Source organism: Amblyraja radiata, chromosome 11 (assembly GCF_010909765.2).
Source record: "Amblyraja radiata isolate CabotCenter1 chromosome 11, sAmbRad1.1.pri, whole genome shotgun sequence".
Taxonomy (NCBI): domain Eukaryota; kingdom Metazoa; phylum Chordata; class Chondrichthyes; order Rajiformes; family Rajidae; genus Amblyraja; species Amblyraja radiata.
This window is the reverse complement of record NC_045966.1, coordinates 39,728,631-39,754,303: the sequence shown is the minus strand read 5'-3', so window position 1 is coordinate 39,754,303 and position 25,673 is coordinate 39,728,631. Positions and strand designations below refer to the sequence as shown.

Here is a 25,673-nt window from a genome sequence, read left to right as displayed (position 1 = left end):
GTCATTATAATGTAATTACGTAGATTACATGGCTTGTGTAGGTTAACTAACATGTGGTCATACTCTGCAGAGTGAATGATGAAACCCATAAAATAAAATGTAAAACTAAAACCAAATGGTGAGATGGAAATGGTGACTTTTATTTCTGTTTCTTGATAAACAACCTGCTGAGCTTGGACTTGAGTTTGGGGCGGCACGGTGGCACAGCGCCAGAGACCCGAGTTCAAACCTAACTATGGGTGCTGACTGTACGGAGTTTGCACGTTCTCCCTGTGATCACGTGGGTTTTCTCCGGGAACTCCTCCCACATCCCAAAGACGTGCGGGTTTGCAGGTTAATTGACCTGCAAATTGTCTCTTGTGTGTAAGATAGTGCTAGTGTACAGGGTGATCGCAGGGCCTGTTTCCACGCTGTATCTCTAAAACTAAAATTTGAACAAGACTGATTGCAGACTGAGCCAGAGAGTGAATTCTTAGTTTTAGCTTTGCTGAACACTTCCTTGCTTACACTGAACACTAATGCCCTGTCTCACTTAGGAAACCTGAACGGAAACCTCTGGAGACTTTGCGCCCCACCCAAGGTTTCCGTGCGGTTCCCGGAGGTTTTTGTCAGTCTCCCTACCTGCTTCCACTACCTGCAACCTCCAGCAACCACCTGCAACCTCCGGGAACCTCACGGAAACCTTGGGTGGGGCGCAAAGTCTCCAGAGGTTTCCGTTCAGGTTTCCTAAGTGGGACAGGGGCTTTATGCTCGGTCCGCCAAGGCCTGCTGGATCTCCCGGTTGCTAACCATTTTAACTCCCCTTCCCATTCCCACACTGACCTTTCTGTCCTGGACCTCCTCCACCGCCAGAGTGAGACCACATGCACACTGGAGGAACAGCACCTCATATTCAGCTTGGGTAGCTCACAACCCAACAGTGAACGTTGAAGCCTCTAATATTAGGTAACTTCTACATTCACTCCACTCCCCCCTTCCTGCCCCCCTTCTCCACTAAAGGACCGTTAACCAGTTCCACCGTTCACAAGGATGTATCTCTCCTGGGATCACACCGTCACTAGCCAACAATCAGCCCATCAGGGCACCTCGTTGCCAGAGATCATCTGCGGCCTGCCCTGATTCGTCCTGGTCTTTTCTTGCTTCAAGTTCCCCCCCACCCCACCCGACTATCAGTGCAGAGAAAGATCCAACCCATGTGACTTATCCATGTTCTCCAGAGATGCAGGCTGACCCACTGAGTTACTCCAGCATTTTGTGCTTTACTTGATGGAGAAATACATGCAGAGACATGGGAGAGCATTGATGGGTCGTGGGTGGAGATGGAATATTTGGACATATTCCATGATATGTGGGAGTCTGCATGGATTGTGCAACAGGATGATCTAATTTTTCTTCTAATTTTCCATTGCTGCTGGATAATATCACTCGCATCTTCTCTTGAGGCAGTCCTGGGCGACACTGATGCAGCGGGTCCAGAGACCCGGGTTCGATCCTGCCTGTGTGGAGTTTGTACGTTCTCCCTGTGGCCTGCGTAGGTTTTTTCAAGGTGTTCCGGTTTCCTCCCACACTCCAAAAACCTAATTGGTTAATTGGTTTTGTGTAATTGTAAATTGTCCCTAGTGTGTGTTAGTGTGCTGAGATTGTTGGTTGGCGTGGACTCGGTGGGCCGAAGGGCCCCGTTTCCTCGCTGTACCTCTCAATTAAACTAATAAGCTCCAAGTCATAGGAGCGGAATTAGGCCATTCGGCCCATCGGCTACTACGCCATTCAATCATGGCTGATCTATCTTTCCCTCTCAACACATTCTCCACATGACCCCTGACACCCGCACTAAATCAGGAATCAGTCAATCTTCGTTCTATGAGGTCATGTTTGAGGCCACAGGCGATGCGAGATGGTAAATTTACAGTGTAAGCTCCTCAAAAGCGCCCTGGCTTTAGTTGGAGTGTGCGTCTGTCTCCGCACTCTAGACGTCTAAATGAGCACATTTGTCTAAATAAATGAACAGCACCATATCCATTTGTTTGTTCAATGCATAAGAACGAGATTCATTCTGGGGGAAGGAACAGAGAGAGTTTTGTTTTACTTCACTTCTGCGACAAGCTACAATTAAGTCCAAGAATGAGCAAAATAGCAGTTTCCAACGTGGAACATTTCACAAGGGTTTGAAGAACGTCCAAGTGAATCGCACTCAAGGGAACGAGCCTGCCTCCATTCCAACTGGCAGAAACTGAATAGTCCTGGAGATATTTAACCCTTTCACTCCTGGCCAGGCGGATCGGGAGCGTTGGAACGGAGATACGAGGAACTGCAAAGGCGGGAACCTTGAGCAAATAAACACAAAGTTCTGGAGGAACCCAGCGGGTTATGCCCCTGTCCCACTTAGGAAATCTGAACAGAAACCTCTGGAGACTTTGCGCACCACCCTAGGTTTCCGTGCGGTTCCCGGAGGTTCCCGGAAGTTTTTGTCAGTCTCCCTACCTGCTTCCACTACCTGCAACCTCCGGAAACCACCTGCAACCTCCAGGAATCGCACGGAAACCTTGGATGGGGCACAAAGTCTCCAGAGATTTCCGTTCAGGTTTCCTAAGTGGGACAGGGGCATAAGGCAGCATTTCTGGAGTGGATGGACATCGGGACCATACTTCAGACTGGAGGGGGGCTTCTTCAATAAACACTCTTGACTCAATCATTTTATAACGTTCTATCAGGTTCCTCCTCTGTCTCCAATGTTCTAATGAAAACAATCCAATTTTGTTCAAGGTCTCATATGGCTAATTCCTTCCAATCCTGGTAAACCTCCTCCGCACTCTCAACTAAGCATCCACATCCCCCTGTAATTGGCTGACCACAACAGCATGCAGTGCTCCAAATGTAGCCAAACCAAAGTTTTATACAGCTGCAACATAACTTCCCAATCTTATACTCGATGGCCAATTAAAGCAAGTATATCATACACCGTCCTTATGCCAATTGTGGCCATTCAGGGAGCAGAGTTTTAGATTTAAAGATACAGTATTGACACAGACACTGCGGCCCACCTGGTCCACGCCAACCATCGATCACCCGTTCACAATAGTTCTACGGCATCCGACTTTCTCATTCACTCCCTACACAGTAGGGGGCAATTTACAGATGGCCGATTAACCTACAAAGCAGCACATCTTTAGGATGTGGGAGAAAACCGGAGCACCCAGAAACCGGAAACCCAGTGGTCACAGGCAGAACGTACAAACTCCACACAGACAGCACCCAAGGTCACGATTGAACCCAGGTCTCTGGCGCTGCGAGGCAGCAACTCTACCCCTGCGCCACTGTGTCACCCTTAGGTTCATAGGCAAATATCATCAACAATTTGTCAATGGTACATTGAAATGCTATGTTTTGAATGCTATTCAAACGGTTCGGATTATACTATCCATAAATACAAACAAGTCAAACTCAAGTAGAATAGGTAAATCAAAGAGGAAGATACAGAGTGCAGAATATAGTTCTCAGCATTGTAGTGCATCAGTTCCAGAGACAAAGTCCAATGTCCACAATGGGGTAGAGGTGACTTGGACAGGACCCTAGCTTATGGAAGGACCGTTCAGCACACTGATAACGGAGTGGAAGAAGCTGTTCCTGAGTCTGGAGGTGCGCGCTTTCAAGCTATCGTACCTTCTGCCAGAGGGGAATAGCGAGAAGCAGGAATGACCGGAGGATAAATGTCCTTTGATATTCCACTCTGACGCTTCCTATTCATGTGCCCAACGGCATTTTGTTTGAAGAAGCTTTAAGGTGAAATCAAAGGGAGTAGGCACTGTCAAACGAGATAGTCCTGACAAGCCACGGCCTGCTGCGACTCGTCTCCTGCCATTGATATACACATGTTTGTAGGTGTGCCCAGCTGCCTTGTAGCTGATCCTGATCTCCAGCCTGGGTTTTATAGCTTGCAACTGCGTGACTTTCCTCCAGGCGTTCCACTTCCCTCCCACGTCCCAAAGACGTGCGGGTCAGTCGGTTAATTGTCAGTAAACCTCTCTTTAGACTTCCGACTTTAGGCACACAGCGCAGAAACAGGCCCTTCGGCCCACCGAGTCCGCCCCGACCAGCAATCATTCCGTGTGCTAGCACTATGCTACACACCAGGGACAATTACCAATTTTACCGAAGCCAATTAACCTACAAACTGTACATCTTTGGAGTGTGGAAGGAAACTGGGGCACCCGGAGAAAACTCACGTGGTCACAGGGAGAACGCACAAACTCTGTAAGACAGCACCCGAGGTCAGGATCGAACCCGGGCCCCTGGCACCATAACATAAGGCAACAACTCGATCGCTGCGCCACCGTGCCACCCTCTCATTTAGTTTGGTTTAGCATAGTTAATTGTTGTCACGTATAGTGAGGTACAGTGGAAAGATTTTTGTTGCATGCTATCCAGTCAGGAAAAAGACTATACATGATTACAATCAAGCCGTCCACAGTGTAGAGATATGGATAAAGGGAATAACGTTCAGTGCAAGATAAACCCCGATTATAGATAGTCTGATGGGCCCCAATGAGGTAGATGGTAGGTCAGGACCGCTCTCTAGTTGATGATAGGATGGCTCAGTTGCCTGGTAACAGCTGGGAAGAAACTGTCATTGAATCTGGAAAGTTCCAGGGAACTGTGTATAGAAGATGTAGGCATAATGAACTGCAGATGCTGGTTTACAAAAAAAGACACAAAGTGCTGGAGTAACTCAGTAGATCAGGCAACATCTGTGGAGGGAATGAACAGATGACGTTTCGGGCTGGGGCCCTTATTTGTTTTCAAAGTGATAGCTTGGAAAGAGGCCCTTCAGCCCACTGAGTCCCTGCCGACCATCGATCACCCATTCACACTAGTTCTGTGTTATCCCACTTTCTCATCCACTCCCTACACACTAGAATGTTGCTTCTCATATTCTTCCTGTTACATTACAAAAGACCATTCCCATTGGCTCAAAGTGCTGGGTCAGGCAGCATCCCTGGGGAACATGGATAGGTGACATTTCAGTTCAAGACCCTTCTCAGCCGGATTTAAACTTTGAAAGTTTGATCTTAAAGTTATACTCTCCAGTATTTGACTTTGGAAAAAAGTTCAGACCGTCTAACCTATTATGCATTCTTCAGTCTGAAGATGGGTTCCGACCCGAAACGAGATGCTGCCTGACCCTCTGAGTTCCTCCAGCACTTTGTGTTTTGCTCAAGTTTCCGGCAACTGCAGTTCCTTTTATCTAGACTTCTATACTCAGTATTAAATGCAATAACAACACCATAAAATACACAAATGTACAATAAATTATCAGTTATTCTCTGTAACTTGATCATGATCCTGATCATAATGTAAATCCAAAGTCTGTAGAAACAATGAATTGCAGATGCAGATTTATACCAAAGATAGACACAAAATGCTGGAGTAACTCAGCGGGTCAGCCAGCATCTATTTTCAGTCTGAAGTAGGGCCCCGACCTGAAACAACCCCTATCCTTGTTTTCCACTGAGCTACTCCAGCATTTTTTACTTTTCTTTGGTAAACCAGCATCTGCGGTCCCTCGTGTCTCCATTCCCATTGGCTCTGTGTTGGTATCTGCGTACGACAGTGTACTGAAGCCTCATTCCCTGTTCCACCGTGACAGGATTTTGTTGGGAGATTATTACAGCTAAGCTCCCCTTTGATTTTTTTTTAATCCCATTAATGTTGTGCCACACATCACGTTTGCTGTGGTTTTAAACTTATTTTGCTCTAGGCTGAAATTAAAACAAGTCCTGGCTGGCTTCTCACTGCACCCGACACTTTACACATGAGACTTTGGAGACACAGCGTGTAAACAGGCCTTTCGGCCCACCAAGACCATGCCGACCAGCGACCCCCATACACTAAGACTACGCTACACACTAGGGACAAATTACAATTTACAGAAGTCAATTAGCCTGCAAACTGGTACGTCTTGGGAGTATGGAAGGGTCGTAACCCCAATTACAGTGTAGTTTCGAGATACAGAGTGGAAACAGGCCCTTCGGCCCACCGAGTCCACGCTGACCTTCGATCACCCATTCACGCTAGTTCTATGTTGTCCCACTTTCTCATCCACTCCCTACACACCAGGGGCAATTTTACAAAGGGCCAATCGACCTACACACCCGCACGTCTTTGGAGTGTGGGAGGAAACTGGAGCACCCAAAGGGAACCCACACTGTCACAGGAATAATGTGAAAACTTCATACACACACACACAGGCAGCAGCCATAATCAGGACGGAACTCGGGTCTCTGGCGCTGTGCGGCAGCAACTCTACCGCTGCGCCACCGTGCCGCTCCCAATTGAACCGTTACCAAACTGTGTGTAATTCCACCCGGACTTGTCGTGCACCATAATCTCGTTACGCTGCAGTGAGGGAGAGTGGAACACTCTGGAATCAGTTCACTTTGCATTCTGGACAGGTGGACATGTGGTTCCACTTTCCTCGATCATTACTGCCTGTTGTCAGCTTTACATCAGCACAGTGGCTGCTCAGATATCCAATCAGGATAATTGCACGGAATTTATGATCCAATTTGATCTGCCTCGGCAGTGCAGGAGGCTCATTTCTCAGCCAAAGTAACTCTATACTCATATTTTACAGGCTCCATATTCTCTGCAGTTTTGACCAGGGAACGCAGATGATGGTGGCGTCTAAGAGGCTTTTGGATAGGCACATGGCTATGCAGAGAATGGATGGATGTCGATTGTGTGCAGGCAGATGTCAGTCGGTCTTGGCATAATGGGTATAAAGGAACTGCAGATGCTGGTTTATACTGAAGATAGACACAAAGTACTGGAGTAATTCAGCAGGTCAGGCAGCATTTGTGGAGATAACTTTTCGAGTCGGGATCCTTCTTCACACTGAAGAAGGTCTCAGCTAAAAATGTCACCCATCGAGTTGCTGCCTGACCCGCTGAGATACTCCAGCACTTTGTGTCTATATTTGGTCTTGGCATCATGTTTGGCACAGACTAAAGGGCCACTTCCTTTGCTGTATTGTTCTATGTACCATGTAAACACAGCTCGTTTAGACTAGATACAATAGTGGCATTTAAGAGGCTTTTAGATAGGCACATGGATATGCAGGGACCAGAGGGATATGGATCACGTGCAGACTGAGGACATTGATTTAACTCAGCATCATGTTCGGCAAGCACATTCATTAGTTTGTAAGTTATAGGAGCAGAATTAGGCCATTCGGCCCATCAAGTCTACTCCACCATTCAATCATGGCTGATCTATCTTTCCCTCTCAACCTTATTCTCCTGCCTTCTTCCCATAACCCATACTAATCAAGAATTTGTCAATCTCCGCCATAAAAATATCTATGGATTTGGTCTCCACCGCTGTCTGTGGCAATTAATTCCACAGATTCACCACGACAGACTACTATCTCCTTTCTAGAAGTACGTCTTTTTATTCTGAGGCTATGACCTCTGGTCCTAACTCTCCCACTAGTGGAAACATCCTCTCCACATCCGCTCTGTGCAGGCATATTGTGGGCTGAAGGGCCTGTTTCTCTGCTGTACTGTTTTATGTCCTTGTGTGGACATTAGGGGCAATGTAGTGGTGATCATTGCAATCATTCATGGATGGATTTTACCTGGATACACACAAAGCAAAGATTTGCACCATATCCATCCTGGACCCAGCACATTGACACAATCATATGGGAATCCCAACCACGCCTCTACACCCTTAAGTTCCTAGGAGTAAATATCACCCGCAACTCGTCCTGGACCACGCAGATCAAAGCAATGGCCAAGGAAACACACCAACACCACTACTTCCTTAAAAGGCTTAGGAAGTTTGGCATGTCCCCAACAACTCTCACCAACTTCAATAGATGCAGCATAAAAAGCATTTTATCGGGATGCATCACAGCAAGGATTGGGAACAGCTACATCCAAGACCACAAAGAAATAGCAAAGAGTTGTGGTCGCAGCCCAGACCATCACACAAACCAACCTTCCTTCCATTGACTCCATCTACACTGCCTTCTGCCTCGGCAAGGCCACCAACTTAATCAAGGACGAGTCGCACTCTGGTCATTGCCTCTTCTCCCATCAGGCAAGAGGTACAGAAGCATAAAAAACACACGCCTCCAGATTCAGGGACAGTTTCTTTCCAGCTGTGATCAGGCAACTGAATCATCCCATCACCAACTAGAAGGTGGTCCTGAGCTACTCTACCTCATTGGGGACCCTTGGAATATGTTTGATCGGACATTACTGGACTTCATTTTGCACTAAACATTATTCCCTTTATCATGTATCTGTACACATTGGACGGCTTGATTGTAATTATGTAGTCTTTCCAAGACAGGTTAGCACACAACAAATGTTTTTTACTGTACCTTTATACACGTGACAATAAATAAACTAAACTTCGAAGATTGAGGAGATTCGAATTGTTGATACTCTGTTGAACGTTTACAGGTGTACAGTAGAGAGCATAGAAACATAGAAAATAGGTGCAGGAGTAGGCCATTCGGCCCTTCGAGCCTGCACCGCCATTCAATATGATCATGGCTGATCATCCAATCATGGCTGAGCATACAGTCAGGTTGCATCACAGCCTGGTGACCAATATGCACCTTCTACACTAGTTCCAGTTGTCCACTTGGCCCAGGTCCCTTGTGGTGTGGGAGATGATGCCGGGTTCAGCAGTGACCATGCTGACACTCACAGTACGGTGAACCCATATGATAGGTTTTACATAGTGACAAGAAAGCCCAGGACCACATGGTGGCGCTGTCTGTCATGACAGGGCTTGTGTGAGGGGGTGCTGGTGGTCTTGGGCTTGTCCTGGCAGCTCAGTCTTTGCCTCTGTGTGGGTGCAGTCCCTCGTTGTCCATGGACAGGAAGAGTCACTGGTGTCTCGGACTTGCCTCGGCCACTCAGTCAGCCTCAGTAGACTGGCTGTCCAGGGCTTCTTCCCGGCAGTCCAGTCTTGACCACATGGTGATACGGGTGGTCTCGGGTTTGTCCCAGTGTCTCAGACTTCCTCAAACCTTCTTTCTACTCCTCTTACTCTTTCATGTTCTCTTATTCCTTCCGCACCCTGGCGCAGCGGTAGAGTTGCTGCCACTCAGCGGCAGATACCCAGGTTCAAACCTGACTACGGGTGCTGTCTGTACGGAGTTTGCACGTTCTCCCTGTGACCGCATGGGTTTCCTCCAGGTGCTCCGGTTTCCTCCCACACTTCAAAGACGTGCAGGTTTGTAGGTTAATTGGCTTTGGAAAACATTGGAAATTGTCCCTAGTATGTAGGATAGTGCTAGTGTACAGTGCGATCATTGGTCGGCGTGGACTCGGTGGGCCGAAGGGCCTGTTTCCGCGTGTATCTTTATACTAAAATCTAAACTAATAAACCATGCTCGCTCTGGCAGGATTGCAAGGGTTTATAGGGAGCAGGTTGACCAGGTTCAGGTGGCCAAACCAACACCAGCTGATTGCTCCTCGCTGTTCCTAGTGATGCTGGGGATTGGCCGCTGCTGGCTTGTCTGCAGTGATGGGGATCAGGGAGACATCCAAGGGAAGGGGCGCTGTCACGCCCTCTAAACCTTTCCTATCCATATACCTGTCTAAATGTCTTTTAAATGTTGTTATAGTACCTGCCTCAATTACCTCCTCGGGCAGCTCGTTCCATACACCCACCACCCTCTGTGTGAAAAAGTTGCCCCTTAGGGTCTTATTAATTCTTCCCCTCTCATCTTAAACCTATGTTCTTCGGTTCTCGATTCCCCTACTCTGAACAAAAAACTGCACATTCACCCTATCTATTCCTCTCATGATTTTGTACATCTCTAAAAGATCACCGCTCAGCCTCCTGCGCTCCATAGAATAAAGTCCTAGCCTGCCCAACCTTTCCCTGCAGCTCAGGTCCTTGAATCCCGGCAACATCCTCGTAAATCATCTCTGCGCTCTTTCCAGCTTAACTTCATCATTCCTGCAGCAGGTCCAAATGTGGCCTCGCCAATGTCTTGTACAACTGTAACATAACGCCACAGCTTCTATACTCAGTTCCCTGACTAATGAAAGCCAGTGTGCCAGAAGCCTTGAACAAAACACAAAGCGTTGAAGGAACTCAGCGGTCAGGCAGCATCTGTCGAGGGAATGGACAGGCAACGTTTTGGGCTGGGAACCTTCTTCAGACTCGAGGGAGGAGAACTTCTTTGAAGTAGCCATACTTTGATGGGATTTTACAAAAATGGAGACACAAGGAACTGTAGATGCTTGAATCATGAGCAAAACTCAAAGTGCTGGAGCAACTCAGCGGGGCAGGTAGCATCTACGGAGGGAATTAATAGATTATGTTTTGGGTCGGGACCCTTTAAAGCCTAAAGGTCTTCTTGACCATCCTATCTACCTGTGATGTCACTTTCAGGGGACTATGTATCTACAGTTCTAGATCCCTGTGCTCTACAACACTCCCTGTCTACCTACCTGTGATGCCACTTATAGGGAACTAAGTACCTGCATTCCTAGTGTAGGAAGGAACTGCAGATGCTGGTTTAAACCAAAGATAGACACAAAAGCTGGAGTGACTCAGCGGGTCAGACAGCACCTCTGGAGAAAAGGAATAGGTGACGTTTACGGGTTGAGACCCTTCTTCTTCAGTCTGAATGAGGGTTTCAAGCCGAAACGTAACCTATTCCTTTTCTCCAGAGATGCTGTCTGAGCCGCTGAGTTACCGCAGCTTTTTGTGTCTTCCTAGATCCCTCTACTCTACAACACTACGTATCCACCTGCGACGCCACTTTCAGGGAACTATGTACCTGCACTCCGAGATCCCTCTGCTCTACAATATTCCCCAGAGCCCTGACATTCACTGTGAAGGTCCTGCCGTGTGGGAAAGACTTGCTGTAGATTAATGTTAACGCTCCCCTCATCTCAGTTGCAGACAGTCCCTCACTTACTCGCTGGTTAAACTATAAGAACGGCTGCAGATTCAAAACAGATCTCTCACTTCCTCAGATGGCGATGCAGCTGTTCCAGATGCTGGGTTTGGAGCTAACCACTGCATATTTTTAAACAAATCAGTTACCAGAAGAAAAGGCTACAAATTACCCGCTGTGTCAAAATATTTAAAAATTGCTTCCTTTAAGCCTGATGTTGCCAACTCCATAAGTCATAGCAGCAGAATTAGGCCATTCGGCCCATCGAGTTTATTCCACCATTCAATCATGGCTGATCTATCTTTCCCTCTCAACCCCATTCTCCTGCCTTGGAACCATAACCCCTGAGACCCTTACTAATCAAGAATCTGTCAATCTCAGCCTTAAAAGTATCCATTGACGACCTCTGCGGCCGTATGTGGCAATAAATTCCACCGATTCACCACCCTTTGACTAAAGAAATTCCTACATATCTTCTTTCTAAAGGTATGTCCTTTTATTCTGAGGCAATGACCTCTGGTCCTAGACTCTCACCTCCCACTAGATCTCTCACCTCCTCTCCACATTCACTCTATCCAGGCCTTTCACTATTTAGGCCCAGTGCCTTCAAATGCTCATCATATGTTAACCCAATCATTCCTGGGATTCTCTTCAGCAGTTGGGTGATATCAGAACTTCGATGGAAGTGAGTCTAAACCAGAGAGATCATAAGACATAGTCATACAGTGTGGAAACAGGCCCTTCGGCCCAGCCTGCCACCAATGACCAATATGCCCCATCTGCACTAGTCCCACCTATCTGCGTTTGGCTGATATCCCTCTAAATCTGTCCTATTCATGTACCTGTCTAATTGTTTCTTAAATGTTGCCTTCATACCTGCCTCAACTACCTCCTCTGGCAGCTCGATCCATATATACCCACCTTTGTGTGAAAAAGTTACTCCTCAGATTCCTGTTAAATTTCTCTCCCTTCGCCCTAAACCTATATCCTCTGGTTCTCGATTCCCCTACTCTGGGCAAGAGACTCTGTGTGTTTACCCGATCTATTCCTCTCATGATTTTATACAGCTCTATATGATCGCCCCTCATCCTCCTACACTCCAAGGAATAAATGCCTGCTCAATCATTGGTAGGAAGGTACAGGAGTCTGAAAACTGTAACTTACAGGTTCATGAACAGCTTCTTCCCAACAACCATCAGGCTCTTGAATTATACCCAACATTAACTAAGCTATGAAACCCACACTTCTTTGAGATATGGGAGGAAACCAGAGAAAATTCACGCGGTCACAGGGAGAACGTACAAACTCCATAGAGACAGCGCCCAAGGTCAGGTTCGAACCCGGGTCTCTGGCGTTGTGAGGCAGCAGCTCTACCTGTTGCGCCACTGTGCCCCACTGATTGCACTAAGGACTTTGCGCTAGTTTTAGTATTGAGGTTATTCATTGATTGAATTTTAGTTCATTATATCTATATTACTAAAAGCCTGTTCCTGACCGGTTTTGGCCATTTGTGCCGCGATTTCCGAGAGAACGCCGCCACATACGGCCGTCATTTTTGGCCACCTTGCTCTGAGCCCCCCTCCGCCGTATGTGTGCCGAGGATTTTTCCTGTCGATGAAAAACGACAGAGATATTAATGATTTTACAAAATTCCCCATTCTCTCTGCTGCCCCTGCTGGCGGCAGGGGGGAGGGACTATAAAACCAGGAAGTGGTGTGCCTCAATCAGTGTCTGCAAGCTGGAGGAAGGCAGAGGGTCACATTTCTCTGTGAATAACACTGAACACATGTCTACTCAAATGTAAGTGTCCTTAGTGGTTCTAAAATGCTTGCAGAATGTGTCTTTTTTGGTTCTAAAATGCTTTTTAGGTTCTCCCCCCCGTTTCCTCTCCCCCCCCCTCTCCTCTCCTCCTCTCCCCCCCCCTCGCTTCCCTCCACCCCTCTCTTCTCCCCCCTCCTACTCTCCCCCCTCTCCCTCTCCCCCCCCCGCGTCCTCTCCCCCTCTCCTCCCCCCCCTCTCCTCTCCCCATCTCCTCTCCCCCCCTCCTCCGCTCCCCTCTCCTCCCCCCCTCTCCTCTCCCCCCTCTCCTCTCCCCTCCTCTCCTCTCCCCCCCCTCTCCTCCCCCCTCTCCGCTCCCCCCCCTCTCCTCCCCCCCATCTCCTCTCCCCCCTCTTCTCTCCCCCTCCCCCCCTCCTCTCCCCCCCTATCTCCCCTCCTCCCTCCATCCCCTCCCCCACCCTCCCTCCCCTAAACCGCCCTCCCCTCCACACCCCCGACCCTCCCACTCCCTGCTCCCCACCTCACCCCCCTCTCAGCACCCCTCTCTCTCCCCCTCACCTCTCACCCTCTCTCTCTCCTCCCTCCTCCCCCACCTTTCCCCCCTCACCCACCCTCCCTCTTATCCTCCTCTCCAACCCTCTATCCCTCTTGCCCCTCTCTCTGTGTCTCTGTCTCTCTCTCTGCCTCTGCCTCTTCTCTCTCTACCCTCACTCTCTACCCCTGCCCCCCACCCCCCTCCCCCCTCTCTAGATGTGACTGCAAGTTGGGGGCTATGCGTCAGTAGATAGGGTGGTTATGGGGTAAAAGGAGCAAATTAATAATATTAATATATCAAGTGGGTAATTAGCGTGAGTGCGGGGGGGGGGGGATAGTTAGTGTGTGTGACGCTGCATGCCGCCTCCCCCCCCCCCCCCCCCACAGCCGCACGTTGGGGGAACAGACCCAACGGGTCTGCACTTGGTCTAGTATTATCTACAAGTACTGTGTTTACAGACCTGTTGTGCTGCCGTAGTAAGAATTTCATTGTTCCGCTGTCGGTACAGATGACAATTAAGCACTCATGACTTGACTATTCTTCATTGTATTTTTTCCACATGCCGGACGATTTTTATCTCACTATGAGTTCATTTGTTTTGACAACGAGGGCTTACGATATGGGAGGCTTTTCTGCATCCCCGGCATAATATCCTTTGTTGCTGCGATCCCAGCTAAATCCCCAGCCTGTGAGAACTGTCTGGCACACAGATGAGATCATAGAGGCATGCAGTCCCTTCGGCCCACCATGTCCATGCTGGCCAGCAAGTAAATATATATAGCTTTAGACTTTATAGAGCTACAGCGTGCAAACGGTGGGCCCGTCTGAGTCCGCACCGACCAGCGATCATCCGTACACTAGTTCTATCCTACACACTAGAGACAATTTACAGAAGCCAATTAACCTACAAATCTGTATGTCTTTGGAGTGTGGGAGGAAACTAGAGTACCCAGAGACAATCCTCGTGGTCACTGACAGCGCCCGTAGTCAGGATTGAACCCGGGTCTCCGACCCTATAATGCAGCAACTCTACCGCTGCGCCACTGTGCCGCCACTGTGCCGCCACGAGACCCCATGACTGCCTGCGTTTTCTCCGGGTGCTCCGGTTTCCTCAACATCCCAAAGACGTGCAGCTTTGTAGGTTAATTGGCTTCTGTAAATTGCCCCCTAGTGTGCAGGGAGTGGATGAGAAAGTGGGCTAACATAGAACGAGTGTGAACGGGCGATCGCTGGTCAGCGTGGACACATTTGATTCCTGACTTGACATTGATTTGACCCTTAAGATATCTCCAGAGTCAAAATAATATTTATAATTCAGAATGTATGACTCATGACCTTTCCCGGAAGATGACTGGGCCTAAATCCTGTAACTCCCTCTCCACTCGCAGTTCGCCATCACCTAACCAAAGGCTGATTAGGGATGGGCTGTAAATGATACCTCCTTAGGGAGTGCCATGTAGCAGGAAGGTGCAAAAGGTACAAAATATGTAACAAAGAAGCAAACTAAATAAATAAGTAGCAAAGAATAAGCATGGTTTGGGAACCTCTCCATCCAAGACCGCAAGAAATTGCACCCTAGACCATCGCACAATCCATCCTCCCTTCCATTGTGTAAGAAGGAACTGCAGATGCTGGTTTAAACCGAAGATAGACACAAAAAACTGGGGTAACTCAGCGGGACAGGCAGCATCTCTGGAGAGAAGGAATGGGTGACGTTTCGGGTCGAGACCCTTCTTCAGCCTGGTTAGGGATAGCAGAAGCGAGAGATATGGACGGTGATGTGGAGATGTAAAGAACAATGAATGAAAGATGTGCAAAAAAGTAACAATGATAATAGAAACAGGCCATTGTAAGCTGTTTGTTGGGTGAAAATGGGAAGCTAGCGGGTTGAGGCCAGGCGACAACTCTCAGGCACTTCCTACTTATCCTCGGACCATGATCCCACAGATTGGCTCCAGGCCTTAATCTCAAACACCATTACTGGTTTAATCACTTCTGGCTGTCTGCCTTCCAAACATATCGTTTCCCAGCCCTGCACAGCCCGTTTTTACCTTCTCCCCAAAATCCACAAACACAACTGCCCTGGCAGACCCATTGTTCCTGCTTGCTCCTGTCCCACGGAAATGATTTCCACGTACCTCGACTCCATCCTATCCCCCAACCTATGCCCAAGACACCACACATGCCCTTCGTCTCCGCTTCCTCATCTTTACTATGGATGTTCAGACACTCTACACCTCCATCCCCCACCAGGAAAGCCTTAAAGTCCTCCCTCGACTGCAGAACCATCCAATTTCCCTCTACTAACTCTACTCCACCTAGCGGAGCTGGTCCACGCCCTCAACAACTTCTCCTTTGACTCCTCCCACTTCCTCCAAGACCAAGGCGTAGCCATGGGCACCCGCATGGGCCCCAGCTGCGCCTGCCTCTTTGTAGGGTACATTGAACAATCCTTGGTCCAGGCGTACACTGGCCCTACCCCCGAAATCTATCTCCGTTACATTGATGACTGCATCAGTGCTACCTCCCGCACCCATGCAGAACTCATGGACTTCATCAACTTCACCACCAATTTTCATTCTGCACTCAAATTTTCTTGGACCATCTCCAGCACCTCCCTCCCCTTTCTTGATCTCAAAGTCTCCATCACAAGAAATAGACGATTGGCTGACGTCTATTACAATCCCACTGATTCCCACAACTATCTCGACACCACTTCTTCCCACTCTGCTTCATGCAAAGTCTATATCCCCCTACTCCCAATTCCTCCGTCTACGCCGCATCTGCGCCCAAGCTGACGTGTTCCATACTAGAACATCTGAGATGTCCTCATTCTTTAGGGAACAGGGGTTCCACTCTCCCATCTTAGATGAGGCACTCACTCGTGTCTACTCGGTACCCCGCAGCTCTGCCCTTGCTCCCCCTCCCTCTAGTCGCAACAAAGACAGAGTCCACCTAGTCCTTACTAACTGTTGAACCATCCCAGTCATCCCTTCCCACCCAAATCACCCCCTTCCCAGATACTTCCCACTGCAACCGCTGGGTAGCAGCTCTACCCGCTGCGCCAGTGCCGCTCGGCTTGGATTAAACTCCGTCTGCCAATCTCTGCCCCTGTGGAAAGAGTGCGGGTGGCAAAGTGCCGCAGCGCTAGAGTTGCTGCTTCAAAGCACCTGACCTCGGGTGCTGTATGTACGGACCTTGTACATTCTCCCTGTGACTGCATGGGTTTTCTCCAGGTACTCCGGTTTCCTCCCACACTCCAAAGACGTTCAGGTTTGTAGATTAATTAGCAACTTAGTAATTAATTAGCAGATTAACAACTTACTGAAGTAAGTTGAAAATTGTACCGAGTGTGTAGGATAATGCTACGGTGTACGGGGTGAATGCTGCTTGGCGTGGACTGAGTGGGCCGAAGGGCCTGTTTCCATGCTGTATCTCTAAAGTAAAGTCTAAAGTCTAAAGAAACAGAGTTAAGGTTTCATAAAAACATAGAACAATAATTGCAGGAGTAGAGCATTCGGCTCTTTGAGCCAGCACCGCATGGCTGATCATCCCCATATCCCTTGATTCCTTTAGCCCTAAGAGCTAAATCTAATTCTCTCTCGAAAACCTTCGCAGAAGGTTTCAGCATGGAAGACTATTGGCGTTTTCTCCACGTTGCTCTGATAATGATTGAGATTGAGTGTCGTGTTATCAGGGTGGTTTGACCCTGCTTTCTGATTCCTTTCCCACCTCTCCTTAGGTTTTGAAAGATTGAGGTGACAGCTCTATGCTTCTGACTGAAAAAGCTTTACGTTGGAGAGAGATAGACAGGGCTGCCGTGACAAAGCCTGGCAGAGCGAGATAAGGATTATGCCGAACAAATAAATCAGAGTTGAACACACAGGTTCTGCAAACCCTCTGTTTGTGATGCGAGAGGAAATATAGATTCAGATGTTTGCAGACGTGAGCACAAACTGCAGATTAAATAAAACAAAATGGCAATGAAATAATACAATTGGAAAAAAGAGGAGGGTTTATATTGAGATGACGAAATAGGAAATGGCTCATGTCACTAAAACAAGCATTCAGCTCCAAATCCATGTTTGACGTACATGTTTGTAGATTAATTGGTTTTGGTAAAATTATAAAGTTGTCCCTAGTGTGTAGGATAGTGCTAGTGTATGGGGATCGCTGGTCGGCACGGACTCGGTGGACCGGAGGAGCTATTCCCGCGCTGTATCTCCAAACTAAACTAAAATAAACTAAAGGAAACTAAACCAGTGAGGGATAGACACAAAGTGCTTGAGTAACTGAACGGGCCAGGCAGCAACTTTAGAGAAAAAAGTTTACAAAACAAGACACACACAAAAATGCCTGCCCCTGAGTTATTCAACACTTGTATAAACCAGCATCTGCAGTTCCCTGTTTCCAATGAAGGGTTGAGCTAGGAAGGTTAGGTACATAAGGAATAGAATCTAACAATGGATTATACAACAGTACAGCACAGGAACAGGCCATTCGGCCCACAATGTCTGTGCCGAACATGATGCCAATGGGCATCTGTCCGTTGAATTCTCTCCATTTAATGCTTGTTCATGGGTCTAAGTTTAGGTTAAAAATACAGCGTGGAAACAGGCTCTTTGGCCCACTGAATCCGCACTGACCATCGATCATCCATCCACACTAGTTCTATCCTACACGCTAGGGAAAATTTACAGAAGCCAATTAACCTACAAACCCACACATCCTTGCAGTGTGGGTGGAAACCGGGGCACCCGGATGAAACCCACGCGGTCACAGAGAGAACTTGGAAACTTCATACAGACAGTACCCGCAGTCAGGATCGAACCCGGGTCTCTGGTGCTGTAAGGCAGCAACTCTACCGCTGCGCCACTGTGCTGCCCCATCTGTCCCAATATTTTTTTTAAATACCACTATCGTATCTGCTTCCACCACCTCCAGTAGCAGCACGTTCCAGGCACCCACCACTCCCCGTGTACAAATATAATTACGCTGCAGAACTCCTTTAAACTTTGCCCCTCTCACCTTAAAGCTGTGGCTTCTAGTCTTTGACATTTCCATCTTGCCCCAATTACCTATTTAGTATCACCTTATTGGAGATATCCCCTTTCTCAATTTCCGCTGCCAGAGGAGGTAGTTGAGGGAGGTACTATGGCAATGTTTAAGAAACATTTAGATGGGTACATGGATAGGACAGGTTCAGAAGGATATGGGCCACAGGCAAGCAGGTGGGAGTAGTGTAAATGGGTCGGCGTGGGCAAGCTGGGCCAAAGGCCTGTTTTGTGCTGTATGACTATGACCACTCCTGCCAGAGTGTTCCAGGCCCCTACCAACCTCTGTGTAAATATTTCCCTCTGCTCGTTTCCTTTAAACTTTTCCCATCTCACCTAAAGCTAATAACACATGACTGAGTCATCCCCACTGGTCACAGCTTGCCAACCTGACGATATACTCATTCCACTCCTGTTAGTCATCCTCCAAGGCCCATCAGTCAGCAGCTAACTAACACACCCAAATAAATCATTCCCCCTCTAAAAAAAAATAAGTGACAATTAAATTATACTTTGATTCTGGAATCATAAACAAAATTTCAGATTTTGCAAAGAAGCCTTTGATTTCAGCCAGTGAGATGTTAAAAGAACAGATTCTCCCTGCGGCCAGTGTTTGGCTCACAATCAACATCTCTGAATTAGATTGGAGGCACAAGAATCTGCAGATGCTGGAATCTTGAGCAAGACACACCAGTCACTCTGCTCTCCATCCCCCCGTAGACTCATCTCCCATCACCAAATCCCATATTTCCCTTTATTCCCCTCTTCGTTCCCTTCTCCCCCGTATCCCTCCCTTCCTCTTCTCTATAGTTACAGAGTCATACAGCACGGAAACAGGCCTTTCGGCCCAACTTGCCCATGCCGACCAAAGTGCGCCGTCTCCACTAGTCCCACCTGCCCACGTTCTGCCAGTATCCGTCCAAGAGATGCTGCCTGAAATACTTCAGCACTTTGTGTTTATCTTCCCTTTAAACCTTTCCTATCCATGAACCTAACCAAGTGTCTTTTAAACATTGTTATTGATCCTGCCTCAACTATCTCCATGTAAGCTCGTCCCATACACCCACCACCTCTGTGTGCAAAAGCTGCCCCTTAGGCTCCTTTTACATCTTACCCTTCTCACCTTAAACCTACGTCCCCTGTGATCCGACACCCTTTTGGTTCCTTTTCACCCCCAACCTTTGTCACTTACTCCACCCATCTGCCAATCACCCCCCTCACTTGTATCCACCTATCACTTGCCAGGCTCTGTGCTACCCCCATTTCTCTTTCCCCCCTACTGCATCAGTGTGAAGAAGGGTCCCGACCTGAAACATCATGTCCATTCCCTCCACGGATGCTGCCAGACCCGCTGAGTTCCTCCAGCACTTTGTGTTTTGCTCACTGAAATAGATTATTGTGTTTCCGTTCTTGTGAAAATTTACTGTCCTGTTTCCAACAACAATGATCTAGTTTCAGAAAAACCTTTGGCCGTGAAATGTCTGAGATTGTGAAAGGGTTCTGGAAACACTGGCCTCTTCTTTCTTCCCTCAGGGAATTATAGTATTTTCTTCAGAGTTATAGAGAGATACAGGACTGAGAACTAGCTCTTCTGTCCATCGAGGCAAGGCTGACCATCAACCACTCCTTTAGACTCATCCAATTTTATACATAGAACAGTACATAACAGGAATATGTACTGCACAACAGCACCCACAATGTCCGTGCCGGACATGATGCCAAGTCCAATTTGGCGCAATGGTAGAGTTGCTGCCTTACAGCGTTTTCAGCTCCAGAATCCCGGGTTCAATCCCGACTACGGGTGCTGTCTATATGGGGTTTGTATGTTCTTCCCGTGACCGCGTGGGTTTTCTCCGAGACCTTCAGTTTCCTCCCAAACTCCTAAGATGTATAGGTTTGCAGGTTAATTGGCTTGGTATAAATGTAAATTGTCCCTAGTGTGTGCAGGGTAGTGTTAATGTGCAGGGATCGATGTTCGGTGCGGAATTGGTGGGCCAAAGAACCTGTTTCCACGCTGTATCTCTAAACTTAACTCTTATCTGCCTGTACATAATCTATATCCCTCCATTCTCAGCTGTCATCAGGCAACTGAACCATCCTAGCACCAACTAGAAAGCAGTCCTGACCTCCCAACTACCTCATTGGAAACCCTCAGACTATCTTTAATCGGACTTTACTGGATTTTATCTTGCAAGAAAGCATCATTCCCTTTATCCTGTATCTGTGCACTGTGGACGGCTTGATTGTAATCCTGCATGGTCCTTCTGCTGAATGGATAGCACGCAACGATAAAAGCTCTTCACTGTACCTCGGTACACTTGACCATAAACTAAAATAAACTAAACTAAACAATATTAAACTAAAGATAGACACAAAGTGCTGGAGTAACTCAGTGGGTCAGGCAGCATGTCCGGAGAAAAGGAATAAGTGACATTTTGGGTCAGAACCCTTCTGCAGACTGAAAGATAGAGAAAGCCCTTTTTCAGTCATTGAGCCATACAGTGTGAAAACAGACCCATCGGCCCAACTTGCCCACACTAACCAACATGTCCCATCTACACGTGAACCACTTGCCTGTGTTAGGTCCATATCCCTCTAAACCTGTCCTATCCTTGTACCTGTCTAAAGAAATTCTTAAAGGGCAAACAGCCAGAAGGATAAAATTGGAGAAATTTTGAGAGATAATGGCCTGATGCTCATCTGTGGTCAAACTAAACTAAACTAAAAGATAGACACAAAATGCTGGTGTAACCCAGCGGGTCAGGAGGCATCTCTGGAGAGAATAGGTGACATTTCGGGTCAAGCCCCTTCTTCAGACTGAAGAAGGATCTCGATCCGAAACGTCACCCATTCCTTCTCTCCTGAGATGCTGCCTGTCCCACTGAGTTACTCCAGCATTTTGTGTCTATCATCAGTGTAAACCAGTATCTGCAGTTTCTTCCTAAACTCAACTAAATTAAATTAAACTAAACTAAGGTAAACTAAACTAAACATGAAACAGTGTACATGGCTGTACAATCCCAGTACTGATGTGGGCTGACAGACCCACACCCGTAGCCCAAGGCTTGAAGCGATGGGAATAAAGAGACGAGAAGGTATCAAAACACAGAGCGAGACATCCAATCCTCTCCCCGACATTCCAGAGAAACCCAGCTCTTGCCAGAAGACCTCTCCAGACTTGCCTGTCGGCACAGACCTCAGAGAGTCTGGAATCTCAAGCCGAACTCTGCGGTGAGCAACGCAAATTCCCTCGGCAGATACACGAGGTTCCCTGGCGGGTTGTAGACCTCCCAGGGTCCGTGGACCTCCTCTGTGCCAGAACAATGGGCGGCCCGACAGTGTGAGTTCATGAGCAGGACACTGTCGAGGGAGCTTCGACAACCAAAGCCAGAGGACCGTTACACAGCTAAGGTTGACACGCCCGGAATTGGTGCTGTGCTGTGCCCTTCTGAATGTGGTGCCAAATCTATGGAAACAAACATTCGTAGATTCAGAGACATATAGTCATAGTCATAGTCATAGCGCCATAGTGACATAGAGTAATCGAGTCATGGAGTCATAGTCATAGTCATGGAGTCATAGAGTCGTGCAACATGCAAATAGGCCCTTCAGCCCAACTAACCCATGCCAACCAATCTACATTAGTCCCACATGCCTACGTTTGGTCCATATCCCTCTAAACCTTTCCTATCCATGTACTTGTCAAAATGTCTTTTAAATGTTGTGATAGTACCTGCCACAACCTCCTCCAGCAGCTTGTTCCATATACCCACCACCCTCGGTTTCCTATTAATTTTGTTCCCCCCTCACCTTAAATCTATGCCCTCTGGTTCTTGATTCCTCTATACCAGGTAATATTCACCCTATCTATTCTCCTCATGATTTTATACTCCTCTATAAGATCACCCCTCAGCCTCCTGTGCTCCAAGGTATTAAGGGTATTTTTAAAGCAGAGATTGACAGGTTCTTGATTAGTAAAGGGGCTATCCCACTTGGGTGACCTAATTGGCGAGTTTAGAAGAGTTTGAAACATTGACATGTTGAAGACTTCCTTTGACTATGTTGCAGACCAGCTTCGACTAGCTACGGCTAGCTACGACTCACTTCGGGAAAATTGGACACCGAATAGTAAAGAATGAAGACGACCTCCTTCGACCTCCCTTCAACCTCCCTTCGACTATAGTGAAGACTATCTACGACTACCTTCGACTACCTTCGACTACCCTCGATTACCTACGACTAACATGCCGACCTACTACGACCTACTACGACTAAACCTACGAGTAAAAAAAAGTATCGATTTTTTCCATGGCGACCTTTTTTTACTGGCGGGCATTTTTTAACATCTTGAAAAAACGGCGCAACCTAGCTGAGGCATCGAATACGCGGACACCACTCCTGAGCACGAAGGAGAGTTACGAAGACCTCCTAGGACCTCGTGTCGACCATGCTGCGACTCACGGGTAAACTCGCCAGAACTCGGGGATTAGGTCACCCAAGTGGGACAGCCCCTTTAGGGTGTCAAGCGTTACAGGGAGAAGGCAGGAGAATGGGGGTGAGAGGGAGAGATAGATATGCCCTTTTGAAAGGCGGAGTAAATTTGATGGGCCAAATGACCTATGATTTATGAACTTCATATCCATGTGCCTATCCAAAAGCTTCTTAAACGCCACTGTCACATCTGCCTCCACCACCAGCCCTGGCAGCGAAGACTTGGGGGCATTAGTTTCATCTTTTTGCATCATCATTGTTTGTTTGTTTTTTGTTTATAGTCACAGTCAGATAGCGTGGAAACAGACCCTTTGGTTCAAATTGCCCTCACCAAGTTCAAGAAGGGTCATGACCTGAAACATCACCTATTCCTTTTCTCCAGAGATGCTGCCTGACCCGTTGAGTTACTACAGCACTTTGTGTCTATCTACTATGTTTACATACCTGTTGCGTTGCTGTGAGTAAGAATTTCACTCTTCTGTTTGGGACATATGACAGTAAAACACTCTTGACCCCTGAACGCTAGCATAGGTGAGTGGGGCTGAAGGGCCTGTTTGTCAGTGCTTCAGTTCCTGGATATTTCACAGTACGGAGCAAAGCATGGAGAATACAGTGCGATGACAGGTTCTTCCTGCCAGCTGGTGTACTGATCATGGGCAGTCAGGAAGTGGGTTCAGCCCCTGGAAACGGATGGAAGGGCAGTGTTGTGTGACTGAGAGCCTCTGGGCTGCAGAACAGTGGGACTCACAGGGATGCGAGATCAACTTTCAGTTTTAGTTTTAGAGATCCAGCACGGAAACAGGCCCTTCGGCCCACCGAGTCTGCACTGACCAGCAACCAGCCCGTACACTAACACTATCCTACACACCAGGGGAAATTTACAGAAGCTAATTAACCTACAAACCTGGGATGTGGGAGGAAACTGGAGCACCCGGCGGAAACCCACACTGTCATGGGAAGGACATGCAAACTCCACACAGACAGCACCTGTGGTCAGGATCGAATCCGGGTCTTTGGTGGTGTGAGTCAGCAACTGTGCCACTGCGCAACTGTGCTGCCCTGTCTTAGATCATAGAACATAGAACTGGACAGCGCAGGAACAGGCCCTTCGGCCCACAATGTCTGTGCTCAGCATGATGCTAAGACCAACTCTGATATGCCTGCACGTACATGGGTTTAAGGTGAGAGGGGAATTATTTAATAGGAACATGAGTTTTTCCACACAGAAGGTGGTAGGTATATGGAACGAGCTGCCAGAGTAGGTATATGGAACGAGCTGCCAGAGGAGATGGTTGAGGCAGGTATAATAACAACATTTAAAATACATTTGTGCAGGAAGGAACTGCAGATGCTGGTTCACACCAAAGATAGTCACAAAATGTCAGAGTAACTCAGCAGGTCAGGCAGCATCTCTGGAGAAATGAAGTAGGTGATGTTTTGTGTCGAGACCGTTCTTCAGACTGAGGATCAGATTGAAAAGACATTTGGACAGGTACATGGATAGGGAGAGGTTTGGAGGGATATAGGCCAAATGTGGGCAGGTGGGACTAGCTCTGTGAAGCAACATGGTGGACACGAACGACTTGGGCTAAAGGGCCTGTTTCTCTGCAGTATAGCTCTATATTGCAGACTGTATGACACTATACTATTTGCTTAGTCAATGCTATGGAAACAGATTACCTGTTTGTCATCACTCTGCCATCTGGAAACTTGATGACCTTAAATTACTTTCACTGAGAGGGAGAAGGTTTACAGGAGACGTGCGGGGGGGCAAGTGGTGGGGGCCTGGAACGCGCACCCAGGGGTGATGGTGGAGGCAGATAGTTATAGATACATAGATACATAGAAAATAGGTGCAGGAGTAGGCCATTCGGCCCTTCGAGCCTGCACCGCCATTCAATATGATCATGGCTGATCATCCAACTCAGTATCCCGTACCTGCCTTCTCTCCATACCCCCTGATCCCTTTAGCCACAAGGGCCACATCTAACTCCCTCTTAAATATAGCCAATGAACTGGCCTCAACTACCCTCTGTGGCAGAGAGTTCCAGAGATTCACCACTCTCTGTGTGAAAAAGTTTCTTCTCATCTTGGTCCTAAAGGATTTCCCCCTTATCCTTAAGCTGTGACCCCTTGTCCTGGACTTCCCCAACATCGGGAACAATCTTCCTGCATCTAGCCTGTCCAACCCCATAAGAATTTTGTACGTTTCTATAAGATCCCCTCTCAATCTCCTAAATTCTAGCGAGTATAAGCCAAGTCTATCCAGTCTTTCTTCATATGAAAGTCCTGACATCCCAGGAATCAGTCTGGTGAACCTTCTCTGCACTCCCTCTATGGCTATAATGTCCTTCCTCAGATTTGGAGACCAAAACTGTACGCAATACTCCAGGTGTGGTCTCACCAAGACCCTGTACAACTGCAGTAGAACCTCCCTGCTCCTATACTCAAATAACTTTGCTATGAAAGCTAACATACCATTCGCTTTTTTCACTGCCTGCTGCACCTGCATGCCTACTTTCAATGACTGGTGTACCATGACACCCAGGTCTCGCTGCATCTCCCCTTTTCCTAATCGGCCACCATTTAGATAATAGTCTGCTTTCCTGTTTTTGCCACCAAAGTGGATAACCTCACATTTATCCACATTATACTGCATCTGTCAAACATTTGCCCACTCACCCAGCCTATCCAAGTCACCTTGCAGTCTCCTAGCATCCTCCTCACAGCTAACACTGCCCCCCAGCTTAGTGTCATCCGCAAACTTGGAGATGTTGCCTTCAATTCCCTCATCCAGATCATTAATATAAATTGTAAATAGCTGGGGTCCCAGCACTGAGCCTTGCGGTACCCCACTAGTCATTGCCTGCCATTGTGAAAAGGA

The 25,673-nt window shown here is 47.7% G+C and overlaps 1 long non-coding RNA gene across 1 annotated transcript; it reads right to left on the bottom strand.

Moving 5' to 3' along the window:
• Positions 1 to 16,596: 16,596 nt before the first annotated feature.
• Positions 16,597 to 25,232, bottom strand: LOC116978783. Its single transcript, XR_004413549.1, has 4 exons — positions 25,221 to 25,232; positions 24,745 to 24,747; positions 17,909 to 17,915; positions 16,597 to 16,693 (listed from the first exon to the last, which is right to left on the bottom strand). It is a non-coding gene; the product is annotated as an uncharacterized LOC116978783 (long non-coding RNA).
• Positions 25,233 to 25,673: the final 441 nt, after the last annotated feature.